The sequence below is a fragment of the Mustela lutreola genome, chromosome 6 (assembly GCF_030435805.1).
Source record: "Mustela lutreola isolate mMusLut2 chromosome 6, mMusLut2.pri, whole genome shotgun sequence".
In the NCBI taxonomy this organism is placed as follows: Eukaryota; Metazoa; Chordata; class Mammalia; order Carnivora; family Mustelidae; genus Mustela; species Mustela lutreola.
The window spans coordinates 13879753-13898319 of NC_081295.1; the positions used below are offsets into that span (position 1 = coordinate 13879753).

At 38.5% G+C, this 18567-nt stretch overlaps 1 long non-coding RNA gene across 1 annotated transcript in view; it reads left to right on the plus strand.

The window, feature by feature from the left end:
- The window catches only part of LOC131833085 (uncharacterized), a 52596-nt gene extending 39779 nt beyond the window's left edge, over nucleotides 1-12817 (plus strand). Inside the window, exon 6 of the long non-coding RNA XR_009354312.1 lies at nucleotides 12333-12817. This is a non-coding gene — a long non-coding RNA (uncharacterized LOC131833085). The remainder of the gene's footprint in view (nucleotides 1-12332) is intronic.
- The last annotated feature ends 5750 nt before the right edge of the window (nucleotides 12818-18567 follow it).

The window sequence follows — 18567 nt, forward strand, 5'->3', positions numbered from 1 at the left end:
TCCTTGACATTTGACATTTTGATTTGTGGTCGCATCTCTCTTGGCTCCATGTTTCACACTCTGGTTTCATGTTGAATCATACCCAGCCAGCCATGTTCAGAAGTCACCAAGTTGGAGCTGATGAGATATTATGAACTTCCCCTTGGGGAAATTCTTTATGGGAAAAAAAAAAAAAAAAAAAAAAAAAAAAAAGTTGACAATCAGGGATCAATTCTTTGGTAATAAAAACCCGGTGAGATGAGATGTTTTGTAAAGGACTAGAGGGTTACATGCAGGAATCAGATGTCCATGGTCTGAGGGATGTTGTGTTGTGGTGGCAGAAACGATAGGAATTGGGCAATTACTGGGCATGGTTATCAGATTTCTAAGTCTGAGTGACAGGGAGGATATTATTCCTAGTAAAGGTAGATAAGAAAATGAGGAAGAGGAGAATATCAGTGGAAAGAATTACTTGGTCTTCTGTCTGCACACCGAGGGATAAATGGATAATAGAATTCTAGAATTGTAGAGATGGAGTTTGGGAAGGACAATGCAATTGTCCATTCCTAAATCAAGACAGTTAGCCTTCTAAGGGAGTAGGATTTAGGCTCTAAAATCCACAGCACTATAAAAACAACAAAACGAGGATGATTTCTGGAGGCTCTACATTATAAAATACTCCCATTAGTGTTAATAATTGAGAAGGGAAGAAACTATATAATATTAAAAAAATATTATGGCTAATAATTTCAGCCTATTCCTACAAGATTATTAAGAATGCAACATAATTAGTTACCTCCATATGTAGAAAGACTGAAATTCATCTGAGAAATATTAGTTACTTTCGAAGTGTCTTTTGCTGTTTTAAGCACTGGGACTCTAGGGTGGGCAAAGGAGATTGAAACAACACGTTGTAAAGGTTAACGCTGAGGGCTTCCGTCTGGAATTACACTGGGTTGGCTCTGAGGCTCTGTTTCACCTTTTCTGGCTGCTGGGGAGTCTGTTTTCTCATCTGCAAACTGGAGATTGTTAATACTTCACAGAGCGGTGAATTAGTAAAGAACAAATGTTGGAAACTGTCTAACATGCTCCGGTAAGAATGAAAATAAATGATCCTGTCTTAGACCGAGGGTTTAGGACATCTTTCTATTGGGGAAGGTTTCAAAAAATTTTTTGGCTTCCCAAGAGAGAGTGACCTAACTTGGTCTCCTTTCATATGTTGGTCTGTATACTGGGCAGGGGCTCCTCTCTCCCTTCTCTTCTGAATCATCCCTGTTTGTAGCTTGAGATTTTTCTTCTGCATAAATTGTAACTCATGCTTAAGTCAAGTTTTTAAACTGCCTCAAGACTATTTTATCTAAACCATTTGGCCTTACTGTTCTAACTACCCAAAATAATTTAACTGGCATAGTCCGCTTGGGATGAGAATATTCAGAAATATTTAAAAACCAGCTGCATTGAGGTATACCTTATATACCTTAAAATTTACCTGATGTAAGTGAATAGCTTAATGATTTTAGTAACTTATAGTTGCATAGTCAGTACTACAGTCGTGTTTTCAAACACTTCTATCGCCCTCTTCCAAAGTCCGTTAATTCCTTTAGCAGTTAAAGCCAGCTTCTATAGCCAGCCTTGGTTCTACAGTTAAAGCCAGCTTCTACAGCCACCAATCTCTCTTATCTCTAGCAGTTTGCCTTTTAACATTTTAAATAAATGAGATCATACAATATGTAGATTATTGCTCTGGCTTCATTCACTGAGGGTACTGTTTTGGGGATTCACTCATGCTGTGACACGTATCAGTATATCTCTTCTTTTTTAGTGCTGTACAGATTTCATTGAATGGATACAGTATATATATTTTTATTTATTTATTCATATACCAATTGATGGATATGTGGATAATTTTCACTCTAGTTTTAGATGAACAACGCTTCTATAAACATCGGTATACATGTCTTTGTGTGAATATATGTTTTCATTTCCTTGATAGAGTCCAAGGATTGGAATTGCTGGGTCAAATGGTAATTTATGTTTAATTTTATAAGAAACTGCCAAATTATTTTCCAAAGTGGCTATGTTCAATTCTTGTCAGTAAAGTAATAGGACTCAGTTTCCCATATCCTCACCAATGCAGGATATTTTCATTTTTTTAACTAATTTAATTAATTTTAATTATAGCTATTCTAATTCATGAGAAGTCATTAGTGATTCTTGTACATTTCATTGTGATTTGATTTTGCATTTTCCTAATTAGCAATGAGTTTCAGCATTTTATGTTCTTATTAGCAATTTGCATATCTTCTTTTTCTTTTCTTTTTGTGGAGACAGTCTATTTACACCTTTGACCATTTTTTTTTTTAAGATTTTATTTATTTGTTTGAGAGAGACAGAGAGAGCATGTGAGGCAAGAAGGTCAGAGAGAGAAGCAGACTCCCCATGGAGTTGGGAGCCTTATGCGGGACTCGATCCCGGGACTCCGGGACCGTGACCTGAGCCGAAGGCAGTTGCTTAACCAACTGAGCCACCCAGGCGCCCTGACCATGTTTTATTTAAGCTCTTTGTTTTGGAATTGAGTGGCAACTAAACACATTTTTAAATAGTAAACTCTAAAAACACTTGCATTCCACTGAGCCACCACTCAAGGAGAAAAAAAATCATAGTTATGTGGAGAATTTTAGCAAAATTAAATTAGAAAAGGATTGTATTTCCCAGGTATAGGATGCCTGGGGGAATTCTGATTGAGTTAGTTCAAGGATTGAACCTCACCTTCCTTATGGTATGGCATCTTTCTGTAGGCTTGCAAGCTGGCAGAGATGCATCTCTAGGCATCACTTCCATATTCCAGATAGAAATAAAGGAGAAAGATACAAGATGAAAGACCCTAATGCCCTGATTTGGTCTGTTTTTATTTGAAAGCTCTACTTTGTACATTTCTGCTTATATCTCATTGAGCAGTGATGGGTCAAATGATCATCCCAACGACTACCAAACTGAGATGGCGTGGGGATATTCATCCCAGAATAATTTGTAATAGACAACTTAATAAACATTAATTAGGAAGTGGAATTAGCTAATTATTCAGTACCCATCACATAGAATTTTATGCTATTAAAATTACATCTAAAATATTACTTCTTGTTGTAAGAAATATAGTAAGTGAGGATATGCTATAGCAAATAACGTATAAAATGACCATATCTTTGTTTAGAAAAATCCTACCTTTTGAGATTTAAAGGCAAATGTATCAAAATATTAATGGTATTTATAATTTTATAGGGTATCTAAGTAGAATGGTAATTTACCCCTAATTTTGTTACTTATTAGTTTTTCTTTGCTGAATTTGAAATACTTTTATTTGTCAGAAAAAATATTACAACATTTCAACCAAATGAACTTAAAAGAAGTGACAGACCCAACATTGACGTAGAGTTTTCCCTATGGTGTCATTGTAGGTATTAGATGAAACAAGGCGGGAAAAAGTTTCATATTTGTGTCTTGCCCAGGAAGTTGAGTGGACATGCTGTAGTTAGTAACAAAATGTATGAAGACGGAGAATCTATGTAAGAGGAAGGTTTGTTATTAGTCTCTTGGGTTTTCTCTCTTTCCAAAAAGTCACACAATCACAGGGAATAACTAGTGTATATTCAATTTGCTTCCTATCATTAAAGGGCTTTAGGACGTAGAAAGGGTCTTCCTTGCGGAAGAAGAAGTACAAATTTGGGATGGGTGTCACCTAGGTAGAGCACAGTGGTTCTGGTGGTAGGAGAATGCCAACAGGGTGTAAAGTCCTCTAAGATGTGTGCATTACTTATTTATAATTCTGTAGGTTAGACACCTCTTCACGTTTCTGTACTAACAAATACCCTAGCATCTGGCACATACTAAGCACTGTAAATTTTATTGAGTGAGTGAACAAGTGAATTAATGAATGTGACAATTCCCTTCTAGGACATGAGGCAGGATCCTGAGACAGATGCTTAGGTACAGGACACCAAACCCAGGGGTCAGCTATGAGGCACAAGGTCAGGTCTGGAGTAGCAGTGATGGTGCTCTGATGTCAGGTCCCCCATCACAGCTCCTGATGTTTCCCCACCTCCATCCTTTCTCCCTGCCCAGGATCAGTCTTGGATCTAAAAAGAAAAACGGGATTGGGTATTCATGAGCATCTGCTGGTGCGAAGTGAGAATTAAAGAGCCAGAATTGTATATATGGACCATATCTTTTTTATTTATTGTTCTGTTGAAGGGCATCTTGGCTCTTTCCACAGTTTGGCGACTGTGTACAATGGAATATTACATCTCCATCAGAAAAGATGAATACCCAACTTTTGTAACAACATGGACAGGACTAGAAGAGATTCTGCTGAGTGAAATAAGTCAAGCACAGAAAATCAATTATCATATGGTTTCACTTACTTGTGGAGCATAAGAGGTGACACGGAGGGCATTGGGAGATGGAGAGGAGAAGTGAATTGGAGGAAATCAGAGGAGGAGATGAACCACGAGAGACTGTGGACTCTGAGAAACAAACTGAGGTTTTGTGGGGGGGGGGTTAGATGAGCCTCTGGATAGGTACTAAGGAGGGCACATATTGCATGGAGCACTGGGTGTGGCACATAAACAATGAATCTTGGAACACTGGGGGGAAAAAAAAGCTAGAACTGGCCAGATTCTGGCGTTTGTCTTCAACATGCTTTGAAATAAATATTTAAATAAATATTTAAGAAAAATTTAATACTGGTTCAACTACTGAAGCAAATTTTTTCTCTTAATGTTCTTTTGATTACGTTGTGTTACCTTCTGTATAGTCTTTGTTATATGTACTTACAGGGGAGAATTATACCCTTCAACATATGAAAACACAAAGTGGCTCTTTATCAGGAAAAAGGAATGGCAAGAAATAATAATAACAAAGGACTATGGGATATTGTTGAAGATATTTTTCCAAAGAGATATGGTAAAAGATCAAAGAAAACAAAAACCCTTGAGAACAAGGACTGTTAATCTTCCCTGAAGACCATACTCTAAATGCTAACTCTTTAGACCAGACCCTAAACTCTAAACAACTTTTGTCATCCTTTCTAAGACAACCTTCCAAAACTTAGGTACTCATATTTTTACTTACGCCAGAAACATTTGGGCATAAGCCTTTCAACTACATTATTTTATGGTTGCAAAATTTAATTTGTAGACAGATATCATTATAAGGGGTGATGAGGCAGACTTTACCTAGGACCTAGCTACCATGGACTCTATACACTCAATAATACAAACTCAACTAGGTATAAAATTAAGGTCTATTTTGTCTGCTAAACCAAACTCAAGAGAAATATAATTTATCTCATAAACTTTACTTGACTCCAAACTGCTTATTTTATTTTACATGAATTTTATCTTTCACTTTATTTTTACATAGACTTTCATAAATCTATATATTAACAGGGGATTCACTATTCCATTTGTATATTACACAAAAATGTCTTGGAATCTATTTGCTAAAGAGTTTTTTTGGTAGTCCTTATTCATGTCCTTCTTTTCCCATACATTTAAGATATTGGTTGAATAAGCTCTTTGATTCTCATTGATTTCTTTTTTTAGTTATATTTGATAGCCTTCAGGCTGCTTTTCTTTCTTTTGATATATAGAAAGAAATAAACAGATATAAATATACAGATGCATCAATAGATCAGTTTCATAAAAATGAAAGGTATTTAATTATAGATAGGCATCAGTCAACTTATACTGATACCTACTTCTGATTCTAACTATAATTGGTAGCAAGTAGAAGATAATAGTAAACAGAGCTGTAGACCCCGGTGGGAGGACTAGAATTCAAGTTCAGAAATTTCCATGACACTTGACTTGGTTGCTACAGGAAAAAACGAAGTGTAAGACAAATGGGGTAGAAATGAAGTGGGAGTTAGTAGAGAAGAAGATGTAAAAGCAGTGAGGGGCGGGGGGAGCTCTAGGAAGACAAGCCATAGAGCCAAGGATTATAGTATTTTGAAGGATGCTGAGGAAGAGGAAGACCGTTGAAGGACCACTGGCCAGGTTCAGGCTCCTGACCCTACTAGGAAGCTTATGGTTGCCTTTGAGTTCATCTTCGATAGAGGGGAGGCAACAAAAGTTTGATTGGAAGAGTTTAAAGAGGAGCTGGGGAAACCAGAAAATGAGATCTGGTGCACGTCAGTTGTGGGAAAAGGACTTAGAACAATGCTCTGAGGGGACAGAAAGTCAAAGTGTTTTTGAGTTGTTGGTTTTTTTAATTGATGAGAGTGTACCTAAGATTATCAGGCAAAGGATCAAATGTTGTAGAGACTGAGAGATCAAAGGGTGAAAGCAAAAGAGGATTAAGACCAAGAGAAGGAGAAGGTTGGGGACTATGGAGTGAAAGTTTGGGGACTATGGAGTGAAAGTGAAACACTTAGCGAGGGACTAAGTATCCCTGTCAGGAAGGCAGCAGCAAACATGCATGGTTTACAGTGGGAGGGGGAAAGAAAGGTGTGAAATAAAAGGATTGTGTAAAGTGTACATGGTCAAACATTAGTCATTAAAATGTATTCTCACTGAAGAGTTGATGGTAGTGGAAGATCCTTGGGTAGAAAAAGGAACAAAACATGTGCACAGCAGAATATGATCTGTATCAGTTTAGTAGAAAGAAATACAGAAAGAGAGGGAGGCATAGGGAGGGGAGCAGGAAGGGAGGGGAGGGAAGGTAAAAGGGAAGAAGGGAAGGGATGCAGGAAGGAAGAGGTCTCGCGCTTCACTGAAGAAAGACTGGAGGGAGACAGTGGGGAAATGGTTGAAGCATCTCAGCTACTTGTGAACACACTTGTGAACTTGTGAACACACTTGATTTAGAAATGACAATAGCGGGGAGCACTCGAGTGGCTCAGTCAGTTAAGCATCCAACTCTTGATGTGTTTTTTTTTTTATTTTTAAAGATTTTTATTTATTTATTTGACAGACAGAAATCACAAGTAGGCAGAGAGAGAGAGGAGGAAGCAGGCTCCCCGCCGAGCAGAGAGCCTGATGTGGGGCTCCATCCCAGGGTCCTGGGATCATGACCTGAGCCAAAGGCAGAGGCTTTAACCCACTGAGCCACCCAGGTGCCCCCCAACTCTTGATTTTGGCTCAGGTCATGATCAGGGTCTTGAGATGAGCCCCATATTGGGTCTGTGCTGAGCGTGGAGCCTGCCTTGAGAGTCTCTTTGCCCCCTCTCCTCCTCATCATCATCATTTTTTTTTTTTTTTTAGTAGTCTACCCTTTATTCATGTTAGGCCCGGGTCACTTAGAGCTGGTGTAGTAGGTGACAGCCTTGGTTCCCTCAGATACAGCACACTTGGCCAGATCCTCAGGCAGCAGCAGACACATGGCTGTCTGGACTTCCTGGATGTCAGTGGATTTGGGCCTGCGTACTGGGCCAGCCCACAGCCTCACCAGCCAGACATTTAATGGGAAAGAGTCACAGAAGCAAAATTCAGAGAGAAATGAATTTTCGAATGGATTGAAAAGTCCTGATGTGAAAATAGAAGCAATTCTATAAACCTCATATCCTACAGGAATCTGAGAGTCATAAAAAACTGGATGATTTTTATTTCCCCTTAGATGCAGTGGAAGTTGATGAACTCCAAGATCTTTAGTCTTCAAATTCCCTCCTTCATTACTGTGCAAATATTCAGAATTTTGACATTTAAAAGAGATTTCCCTTGTCCAAATATTTTCCATTAAAGATTAGCAGGACCTCTAGGTAACATTGCTGGATCAAATGGACAGATATGTTTATAAGGGCTTTTACCCACGGGAACAAGAAGATCAGAAGCAGAGGTGACAGCAACAAAATTCTAGAAGCTGGGAAGTAATCCACTCCCAGGCCACAGAAAGCTCCAAGCGAAGCTGGTAGTGGCCGGAGCCCAGAAGCAAGTTCATTAGTGCTGCCAACATCTCAGAAAGTACAGGAATTGGATATATCCAGTCACTCTATAAATGAGGTCCATCTGGGCTGAACTGAGGACTGTAGAGGTCTACGTAAGAGAAACTGAGATTTCTGTCTCTGGGAGTCCAAGCTATGTATACAGAAAGATTTAGAAATAACGAGAAGTCACCTAAGGCAGATTCTGCATACTGGATTTCTAAATAACTTCTGACAAGATTGAGAAAAACCGTTGCTTCAGATCTTTGGAAGTTTGCATGCATACCCCTTACACATGCAAACCCAGCATTTCCCCCAGCGTCCCCCAAATGAAGGTTGACATATTGTCAATCTTTCATTATAAAATAGGAGCTAAAGTTTTTAGCTTGAGTCATCCCTCGAAATGGGCAGCTGCTGTCTTCTACCAGCTGATATTTCATATTAAATTGTCCCCCCAGATATTTGATCAAAATGGCTTGCAGCGTACACCCTACATTTACCTCATGTCCCTTTTGTGGCTCATTGTCAGTCTGCACAATGGGGAAGTCTGGGCGGCAGCTGCAAATTTTCTGGTTTTCAATACACACAGCATATTTGTCAGCAATTACGTCGTGGGCTCTTTCTGCACTGGTATTCTCGGTACAGAGTAGCGATGGCAAATTAATTATTACAATGATCTGGACTGTGCACTCTCTTCCCTATAATGCACACTGAAGCCCTTCCAGCTCATGGGTAATTCTACCGACCAAGAAGCAGAGATGAAGGAATTACGTCTCCATGTTTTAAAATTCTTTGTGGCTTTTAAAATATTTTCCTAAAGATAAAAATATTTTAGCTTTAATTCCTAGATAAATTTGCTACACATAATTATTGCCCTTGAACAGTGCTTTTCAAAATTTCCTATAGTATACTTTCAATGATAGAGGAAAGGTACTACCCATCCTTGGAAGGCTGGGGTCACAGCATACAATGAGGGAAGGTTTTGTTAATCCTAAATTTTAACTTAAAGATATACTAGTTTTGTGCTCTAACAAAAAGATACATTTTATGTATCATCATAACTGTCAGTGAGGAAATCATGTTGCAAAAGCTTATGTGAAGCGGCACCTGGGTGGCTCAGTGGGTTGGAGCCTCTGCCTTCGGCTCGGGTCGTGGTCCCGGGGTCCTGGGATCAAGCCCCGCATTGGGCTCTGCTCGGCAGGGAGCCTGCTTCCCCTTCTCTCTCTGTCTGCCTCTCTGCCTACTTGTGATCTCTGTCTGTCAAATAAATATATTTTTTTAAAAAATGCTTGTGTGAAGTTTATGTTGCGAATCTGAGGGTACCTTGGCACATTCTCTGATTCCTGGGCTCTGTGCATTCTGGATTTGAAAACAAGAAGAAAGATGCCTCACAAGGATCCGTGACTTCATTTGCCTCTGATCCCATTCAAGTGTCTTTCTTTTTACTTTTATCCCCCTGAGAAGTTAGCTTTTTTCTGAATTTTGTGGATATTGAAGACTTTCTTATAAATCCTTCTTGATGACTATAGTTTTATGCTCCAATGACCTTTTAAATTTCAGAATTCCAAAGGAACTCTTTTAAGTATGTAAATAGATATTTACCATGGTTTTAGGTATGTAGGCTTGTAGTCTAATGATTTGGATTTGAAAAGTGGCTTTTTTTTTTTTTTTTGACAAATGAATTTGACCTTCTTAACTGTTCTATTCCTTTGTTTTCTCACCTATAAAATAAAGGTGAATGTAATACCTATCTTTTAGGTACTATATACACTAGAAGTGAAATGCTTAGAATGGTACCTGGAAATAGCACAAATTACCAATATTATTAGCTGTCTTTCTTAGATAAGAAATTTGAGTCCGGAAGGAAAGAAGCAATAAAGCTTCTACTAATTTCCAAATTATAACCATACATATTTAGAATCCTCCCATTAAGAAATAGTGACTATTAAAAAAAAAGGAAATAGTGACTATTTTTCTCCAGATGGCCATGAATTCTGCAAAACGTTGGCATATTTTTCTCTGTAGCCATTATCAACAAAAAGCCAAGACAATAGGCTATTGTGGTCATCTTGATAATGAACTCCCAGAGGGAACACAACATATATAATGCACATATTTATCCACTCGTGTTCCTTCATTTATTCCAGGCACACCACTGAGTACCTGCAAGTGCATGGTTCACATAATTGGAACGTGGCCAAAAGTTCACACTTATGTCCGTTTTACTACAAGCAACGTGGTAATCTCTAATTTGCTTTAGGGTTTTGGTTTCTGCATTTGGGTACGTTTATAAAAGCTAATGGTTCAAATCGCAACACTATCCTGAATGGTTTGTGCCCTGCTTTGCCAGGTTACCTGGACCTTTTCTACTGCTGGGAAATTTTTCTCCAGGACTCTGTTGCATCTGTTGCATCATGTTAAACAGCTTCTCTAAACTTGCTTTTTTTTTTTTTCCAAACCCCTCAATTCCATGACTACACCCCTTCTTGCCAGTGGCCTACAGAAATGTTAAGAAATTTAAGGTTATTTACAACAAACTGTCTCTTTCCCGTCCTTCACAAAACTGGGCTTCTGTGAATTCATTTCTCCCCTTTCGTCTTTCTCTCAGAGAAGCATATATCCCTCTTTGCAATGGCTAATCCTTTCCCCGAAGTTCTTGATTCTGTTCAAGTTCTGCGCTTTATCAAGTCCTGTTGTTTCCTCCTTTTAACCTCGCTCCTTTCGTGGCAGAATCAAAGCAGCATCTTTCCCACACTGGCCACTAACCCCCGTTGGTATCAGTGTGTCAGCAGGAGTTCCTGCTCTCAACATAATCATGTCTTTTCCACCAAAAGATTTAACATCTGTAAGTAAAAGAAATCAGAATTATTTTCAAAACTGAGTCAGCTCAGAATTTCACTGCACATTACAAGTAAATAATTTAGCCTACTTACTCATAATCAGATTTAGTTGCACGAAGCTTTAGTACATTACGAATAAAAGAGAATGTTTGGGTTGCAAAATAATCTCAAAAAATCACACAGTATTTTAAGAAAAGTAGACAATGAAAATCAGGACTAGCTTGTTAAGAAGTTTTTATGTCAATGTATTTACTATGTAACTTTTCTGGGATTTGCACGTGCTGGACATTTATGTGAAGAGACCACCTCTCTCCTTGAATATTTACCTTCAAAAGATGCTCTCCGCTCCTCAACAGTCTGGACAATGAATCATCATGGAGGAAGTACAGCAAATGTGCTTGTATCATAAGCTTATGTTATAATCTTCCAATACTTTAGGCAGGAAAAGAACAGGTATTAGATTTTTCCCAACACTTTAGGCCACAAAAAAGAGTTGGTGCAGAGGTGCCGAAGTTACCTGCTTTTAAATATTTATGTAATGAAATCTCAAGGGAGTACTAGATGATTCATTAAGATTTATTTGTTTCACTGAAGTGATGATTAGATTTCTGAGACTCTGAACAGCAACTACAGATCCATATTTCTCTTCTTCTATTTCATTACTCACTGATAATTTTATTTTCTGCTGCTTTGGAATTCATCTCATAAAATGCTATATGTCCTCGTGTTGTGTTGTGTTCCTGTTACCTGATCCTTCACGACATAGAAAAGTAAAGGCTCATAGGAAAAAGTAATCTGCCCTTTCTTTAGGACCATTTGGTGGACAAATGATCATGTTTTAATAAAACTATATCCAGAAAAATTTGCTCTTAAATGACAAAATCCTTTATAATACAGAAGCATAGAAAATAAGTCCTGCTTTCTAAAATGTTTATTTACAATAAAGAAATTTGAAATTCAGCTAAAAGCAAGTTTTATATTTAAAAAAAAACTTTTGGGGGGCACCTGGGTGGGTCAGTCTGTTGAGTGTTCTCTCTTGGTTTTGGCTCAGGTCATGATCTCAGGGTCCTGAGGTCCAGCTCTGGGCTCAGCAGGGAGTCTGCTTGAGATCCTCTCTCTCCCTTTCACTTTGCCCCTTCCCTGCTCTCTAAGATAAAAATGTATTTGACAGAGAGAGAGAGAGCATGCAAGGGAGGGAACACAGCAGGCAGGGAGCCCCATGAAGAGCTCAGTCCCAGGACCCTGGGACCATGACCTGAGCTGACACATAACCAACTGAGCCATCCAGATGCCCCTAAAATAAATACATAAATCTTTTAAAAAAATTTTTTTTGTTTATGTTTATATAAAAAATCTCAGGGGCGCCTGGGTGGCTCGGTGGGTTAGAGCCTCTGCCTTCGGCTCAGGTCATGATCCCAGGGTCCTGGGATCGAGCCCCGCATTGTGCTCTCTGCTCAGGGAGGAAGCCTGCTTCCTCCTCTCTCTCTGCCGACCTCTCAGCCTACTTGTAATCTCTGCCTATCAAAATAAATAAATAAATAAATAAAATCTTAAAAAAAAAAATCTCACAACTTTTTTTCCTTTTTTCCCATACCCAGGTATAAAGAAGTCACTGAAGCTGACCTGGCCCCAGGTCTAGGGAGTGCGGAGCCCCCTAACTGCCCACAGACCTCTCCGACTGATAGTTGGGGCACCGGAAACAGTAGCCTGCATCTATAGTGCCTTCTAGAACATATTCCTGCACTCCTTAATCTACTGTAGTTTGGCTTCTGACCAAAAACGTTTACAGAAGCTTTTCTCTAAGACTGAGAATTGCTTCCATGTTGCCAAATCCAATGAGCACTGTTTGGTTATAATTTTATTTGACTCTCAGCATCAATGACACCCTTCTCTGCTTCTGTCCTTTGAAACTCTCTCACAGCTTTTGAGGTTTTCCTCCGGGTTTTCATCTTTTATTACCGTTCTTGCTGCCGCTGTGGTTTCTCCTTGGTCACTCCCTTGGCTCCCTTCTTTGATATGGTGCTCAGAATGTCTGGACCCTGGAATAAATGTTCTTAGATATGACTTGGGATTCCAGCTGGGAATAAAGGAATGAACAAGTAAACAAATGAATACATCATCCATTCACTGTTTTGAGTTCAGAGTACCAAGGAAGAACCTCTGTATCTACAAAATGACTCTTCCCCCAACCTACTGAATAATGCCTGAAATACACTTTGTGGGAAACAAAGCTTTGCAAGATGATTTCACACAAAGAAAGAGCCTGGGGTCAGAAGGTTTGGGCACAGCTCTGGCATATACTAGTGTGTGACCCTGGTCGGTTCACTTAGCCTCCTTGAGTTTGTTTTGTCATTATTGTTAGTAATAATAACAATAAGTCTAATGACCGAGTTATGATAATCAATTGTGATATCATAATATATAAAGAACACTTTTAAATTGTAATGCCCAACACTTGTTTAAGGGTATAATTGTTCCTGGGCATATAACACAGCAAGCACTACTCCTTCTAAAATACAAATAAAGTTTTTGTCTGTCAAGGCCCTGGACCTTCAAGAAGGTACACGACATAGTCAGTCAGTTGCCATCCAATGCAGGTAAACTGCAGGTACTATAAAACTATTCTGGGTCATTATCTAGGTCTCCCTTGTCTGTTCCTGATTTGATTTCATTCTTTCTCCAACACAGAGCCCTAGGGCCTGTGTTACTCTGCCTTGCCATGTTCTCAGTTTCATCTAACACTCTGAATCCCAGAACTGCCTTCATGAGAATTCTCTGCCTTGTCCTTGGTTTCTCAGATGAAAAATATTTCTGACTATTTTTTTCATGCCCATGCACATCAACTCTGATGGGGGAGAACAGAAGAATAAGGAGGAGGCATTCAAACAGCTGGAATGGAAGGGAAGCCCCAAAGATATGGCATGTGCAAGAAGCATAGAATTTACTGTGCGCAGAGGAAGTAGAGTCATGAATGATGGTGTTGCTGAAATAGGAACAAGGTCAGAGTTCTGGGTTAGGTTCGTGTCTACATTTTTTAAAGATTTTGTTTATTTATTTGACAGAGAGAGAGAGATCAGAAGTAGGCAGAGAGGCAGGCAGAGAGAGAGGAGGAAGCAGGCTCCCTGCTGACCAGAGAGCCTGATGCGGGGCTCAATCCCAGGACCCCCAGACTATGACCTGAGCTGAAGGCAGAGGCTTAACCCACTGAGCACCCAGGTGCCCCAAAGCTCCCTGTTCTTACCCAGATTTAGCCACTTACTGAGTAAATCTTCCTCAGATTGTTACAAACTTTTGGTTAGTTTTCAAAGTTCTGAAAGTTGATTTTTGACAACTTTTACTAACGTTCTCACTGTTTTTATGGAGAAACGGATTTTTCAGAGGTCCTTACTTTGCCATTTTGGAAGTCAAGGAAAAGGAAGTCCTTTTATTTGCCTATTTAAAAGTTTTTTTTGCTTTCTTATTTTTGAGTGGCAAACGGTCTTCCCATGTTCTGACATGAGAACATGTCCTATGCATACATTGCCTACATTTTACTCCAGTCTGGGTTTTGCTTTCTACTTCACTAACAGTATTCTTCAAAGGAAAAAAAAAAAAAAATGACCTCTAAGATATATGCAGCATTACTATAAATTAGAGGAAATTTCTGCTTCTTTCATATCATTACATTTATTAAATAGATTCTTTCCCTGCTTAATCATGTTTCTTTCACCGTGGGGGGTGTCGTATTTGATGTGGCAAATGTCCTTTGTCTCTTTGATCACATCACAACATCCTCTGACTTCTGAGATAGCTGCCATTACTTTTTGGAGATTACAATACTGACCATGTGTTCACATTTGCAGAACTTTATAATAAAATTCTGAGATCAATGGTTATAATTCATGATATATAACTATGATCTTACTGTCTTAATTGTGTTTTTAGAACCTACTAGTGTAAAAATACTTTGGGTTCTACCTGACATCAACCCAGCCCCAATTTAGATGATTACTTTATAAGCACCCTCCACTGCACAAAACGTGTCAATGTCAAAAATGAAAAAAGCATATATGGAAGTGGGTAGTACTTTTATTTCTCTCTACCTTCTATTCTCGCTCCCCAGCCCAAAGAAAAAAAGAAGAAAACAAACAAACAAAACAAACATTCCACTCTTTCTGAATTTCTGTCAGGTTGACATGAATGATACAGGACTAAAATGCCTGTTTGTGGGGGGCGCCTGGGTGGCTCAGTGGGTTAAGCCGCTGCCTTCGGCTCGGGTTGTGATCTCGGGGTCCTGGGATCGAGTCCCACATCGGGCTCTCTGCTTGGCGGGGGGCCTGCTTCCCTTCCTCTCTCTCTGTGATCTCTTCCCTTCCTCTCTCCTACTGTGATCTCTCTCTGTCAAATAAATAAATAAAATCTTTAAAAAATAAAAATAAAAAAATAAAAAATAAAATGCCTGTTTGTGAACCATGGTTGGCCACGCTCCCCAAGTTCCTTACCATCCATCATAGTTAACAGCAGTGCATACTGCAGTGACTCTGGTCTCCGTCCCAGGCTGTGCAAAATATGTCTAATTTCAAAAACATACCTCTGATTCTGACAAAGCATAAAATTATGATTTTCTATAATTAAACCAATAGTATGTGAAAGAATTTCAATTGGTCATAATATATGAAGAAAAAGGTTGTTAGGTGTAATATGCTTGAGATAAAGTGACTTGGCAAATAAAAAAATTATGTAGTATAAACTTACAAACCAAATAAGAAACCAGCGAGTTAAATAATTTTTGTAAGCTATTAAAATATAACTAAGTAGGTAAAAGGGAACGAATAGATAAAGCCAAGAAAATATCAGATGGAATAAGGAGTAGTGAAAGCAGAGCACTGAAGACTTCTTTCTTTTTGAATCTGGAGGTAGAAAAGCATTGAAGCGAAAATATGATCATAAATCATAAAGAGAAACTTGATGATTGACATGAGAGGTTTAAACCCAAGACCCCGATGAGTTCCTCAGGCAAGAAATGGAACTGTCTGTAGTCAAAGCCGAAGGGGTAAAGATTGTTGCAGGACGGCCATTTTCCTTGATGTACTCTTCTCTCTGGTCAAAGAGACAACTGGAAGGGAAAAACATTCTCTACATCTAAAAGAAAAGCATTCTTATAATAGTCTGCCTTCATTCTTCTACCCTAGAAAGGTCTTTCCGTTGCCAAACACTGTAGTTCTCTCTGTTGCAACCTTACCCTGACATCGGGATTACATGATAAAAATATTCCTGTAGGTGATTCTTTGAAGTCAAACCAAAACCAAGAGAAACTAAAACAAGGGTTGTACATTTCCATGGGTATGTGTTTATTTTGTTTTTATTTTCAGGTCCTTTATTATCTACACAAGTTCTGTTTTAATAACCAAATGGCACTTACTTATAATGCAACATAGAATCTCACTGAGGTAAAAGTTGCTTTTAACTGTATCATTCTGGGGAACAGAATGAAAGCCCTGCTTCCTCATGTTGATTCCTGAAGCTGAAAGAACGGGGTAAAAAAGATTCACTTATGAGTTTGCAACTCCATGTTTCTTCCATAACTCTTACAACTCTTACTTGGAGGTGATTTAAATTTTTTAAACTGTTAAAAAACACAATTCAACTGAGTAATTTTTAAAGATTTTATTGCTTTTATTCAATGATTCATGAATTGGGTAACATCCCATCTAGCAGACATAAAGGCGCTTTAAGGAACTGCACAGAATGGAAGACTTTTATAGGCAAAGGGAGCAGGAACAAAGAAGTTATATTAAGCAAAAACTGGTTATTGCAGGGTTATTTTCTTTGAGGGCAGCAGGGGTACACTGGGGTTCCTGTGGAACCGGCCTAAGATTCCATTCCTGGGAGAGGAGAAACTCTGTCTTGGTATGGTGATGTGGAGTTTAGAATAAGCAACTTGATTTAGGGTCTGTTGTCTTGTTTTTAACAAATGTATAAAATTATGTACACAGCTGCAATTTCTTTTGTAATCCATAAGTTCGCTGGAGCCCTCTTGTCTCTTGCAATGTCAGGTATCTTCAGATCTCTTTAGGACTTCAAAGCCCTTTCAGCATTTTCCACAAACCCTAGGAGCTGGCCCTCTCTTACGTGCCAGGCTTCTTGATTCATATATAATGTTCTATTTTGTGAATATCAGTCCAGACATAGGTCACATTTTTCCATAAGAAATCAACATGCACTAGGCCTTTTGTGAGACTGATATTTCTTACTGAAGATTTAGGTGTGACAGGAATGGGTCACCTTTGAGTGCATGACTTTCATTGTCTCATTAAGTCTCTGTCCCCTTTGGCCTTTCCCTGTCTGCTCCTCTGCCACTCAGATTAGCCATTTCTCCCTTGGTGGTTACAGATTTTTCCCTCTACTTAGATTAATTTCATTATTCTTCAAATGACCTAAACAAAGAACTGCCAGAATCCTGAGGCTGACAGTCAATGAGACTGGTTTTCAAATTTACTTATTCTTCTATTTTCTTTTTATTTTATTTTATTTTATTTTATTTTATTTTATTTTATTTTATTTTATTTATTTGACAGAGATCACAAGTAGGCAGAGAGGCAGGCAGTGAGAGGAGGAAGCAGGCTCCCTGCTGAGCAGAAAGCCCGATGTGGAGCTTGATCCCAGGACCCTGGGATCATGACCTGAGCCGAAGGCAGAGGCTTTAACCCACTGAGCCACCCAGGTGCCCCTACTTATTCTTCTATTTTCAAGAAGAAAATGAAGAAGCATATTCAACGGAATTCTGAAAATAGAATTGTACTTTCTCCTTCCATAAGAAGAAGATGCAATAGACACCAGACATAAAGTCCAAGTTTATATGTCTTACACTGCTGGTTTATATGTCTTACCACTGCTCTAACACCAGGTATAATTCTATCCAAATGTCCACTCTTTTACATGGAGCTGAACATTGATAGTGCAAACAGAGTAAGGATGTCTTGTGTCTTAGTTGATAGCCTAGAATCATCTTAGTTCTTGAACCAGGAATGCTTGTTCTTTCTGGTTGTCTCAAATCCTCTGTGTTTGTAATATATGTCATGACTCATACGAGAGAATTCTCTTGCAACAAATGAACCTATATATATTCAACAAATGAACAAATGAAACCTATATATTCAGTTATAGAAAAGTCTTCATTTTATAATCGAGCAATTCAAGATAAGTGTCTGACCACTTAAAAGGTGGGAAAATCCAGTGTAGGTAACTCCTGTTGTCATGGTCAAGAATGTACCTGAGGGTTATCATGCTAAATTCAGAAATGCTCACTCAGACTTTTCCAGATTTTTTGATAACTTTACCTGTACTGCACAGTCATAGGTTATTTTGTCTTTGAAATCGCCCTTCAATCTAGGTTGTGAAGACTATATTGTTTGTGGTATCTACTCCATTTCACAGATCAAATCATTTTTTTGTAACCATGTGATTTTTTAAAATCAAATTATTGTTTAATCTGTCTTCCTCTGTATGTGATTAAATTCTCAGCTTCTTCTAGTAGAATAGATTCTAGACACTGAAGTATATAACTCAATTGTATGATTCAAAACTGACCTCTGGGTTTTGTATGTCTCCAGTACAATTATTTAAACTACTTGACATTAAAATATGAAGCCATTTTGTCATTTTTGGGCAATTTCCTGAATAATTTCCAATTTCCAAACCATTTGTACACAGGAAACCGCTGATTAACAAAGGTTGCACCCAAAGTAGTCAGAGGCCTTTCACCTAACCACAAACATTTCTTATTATCTTCAGTTAAGACTACTGTGACCCTGGAACAACTCTTTATGTTTGAAACCAAGCTGTGGAAAGACA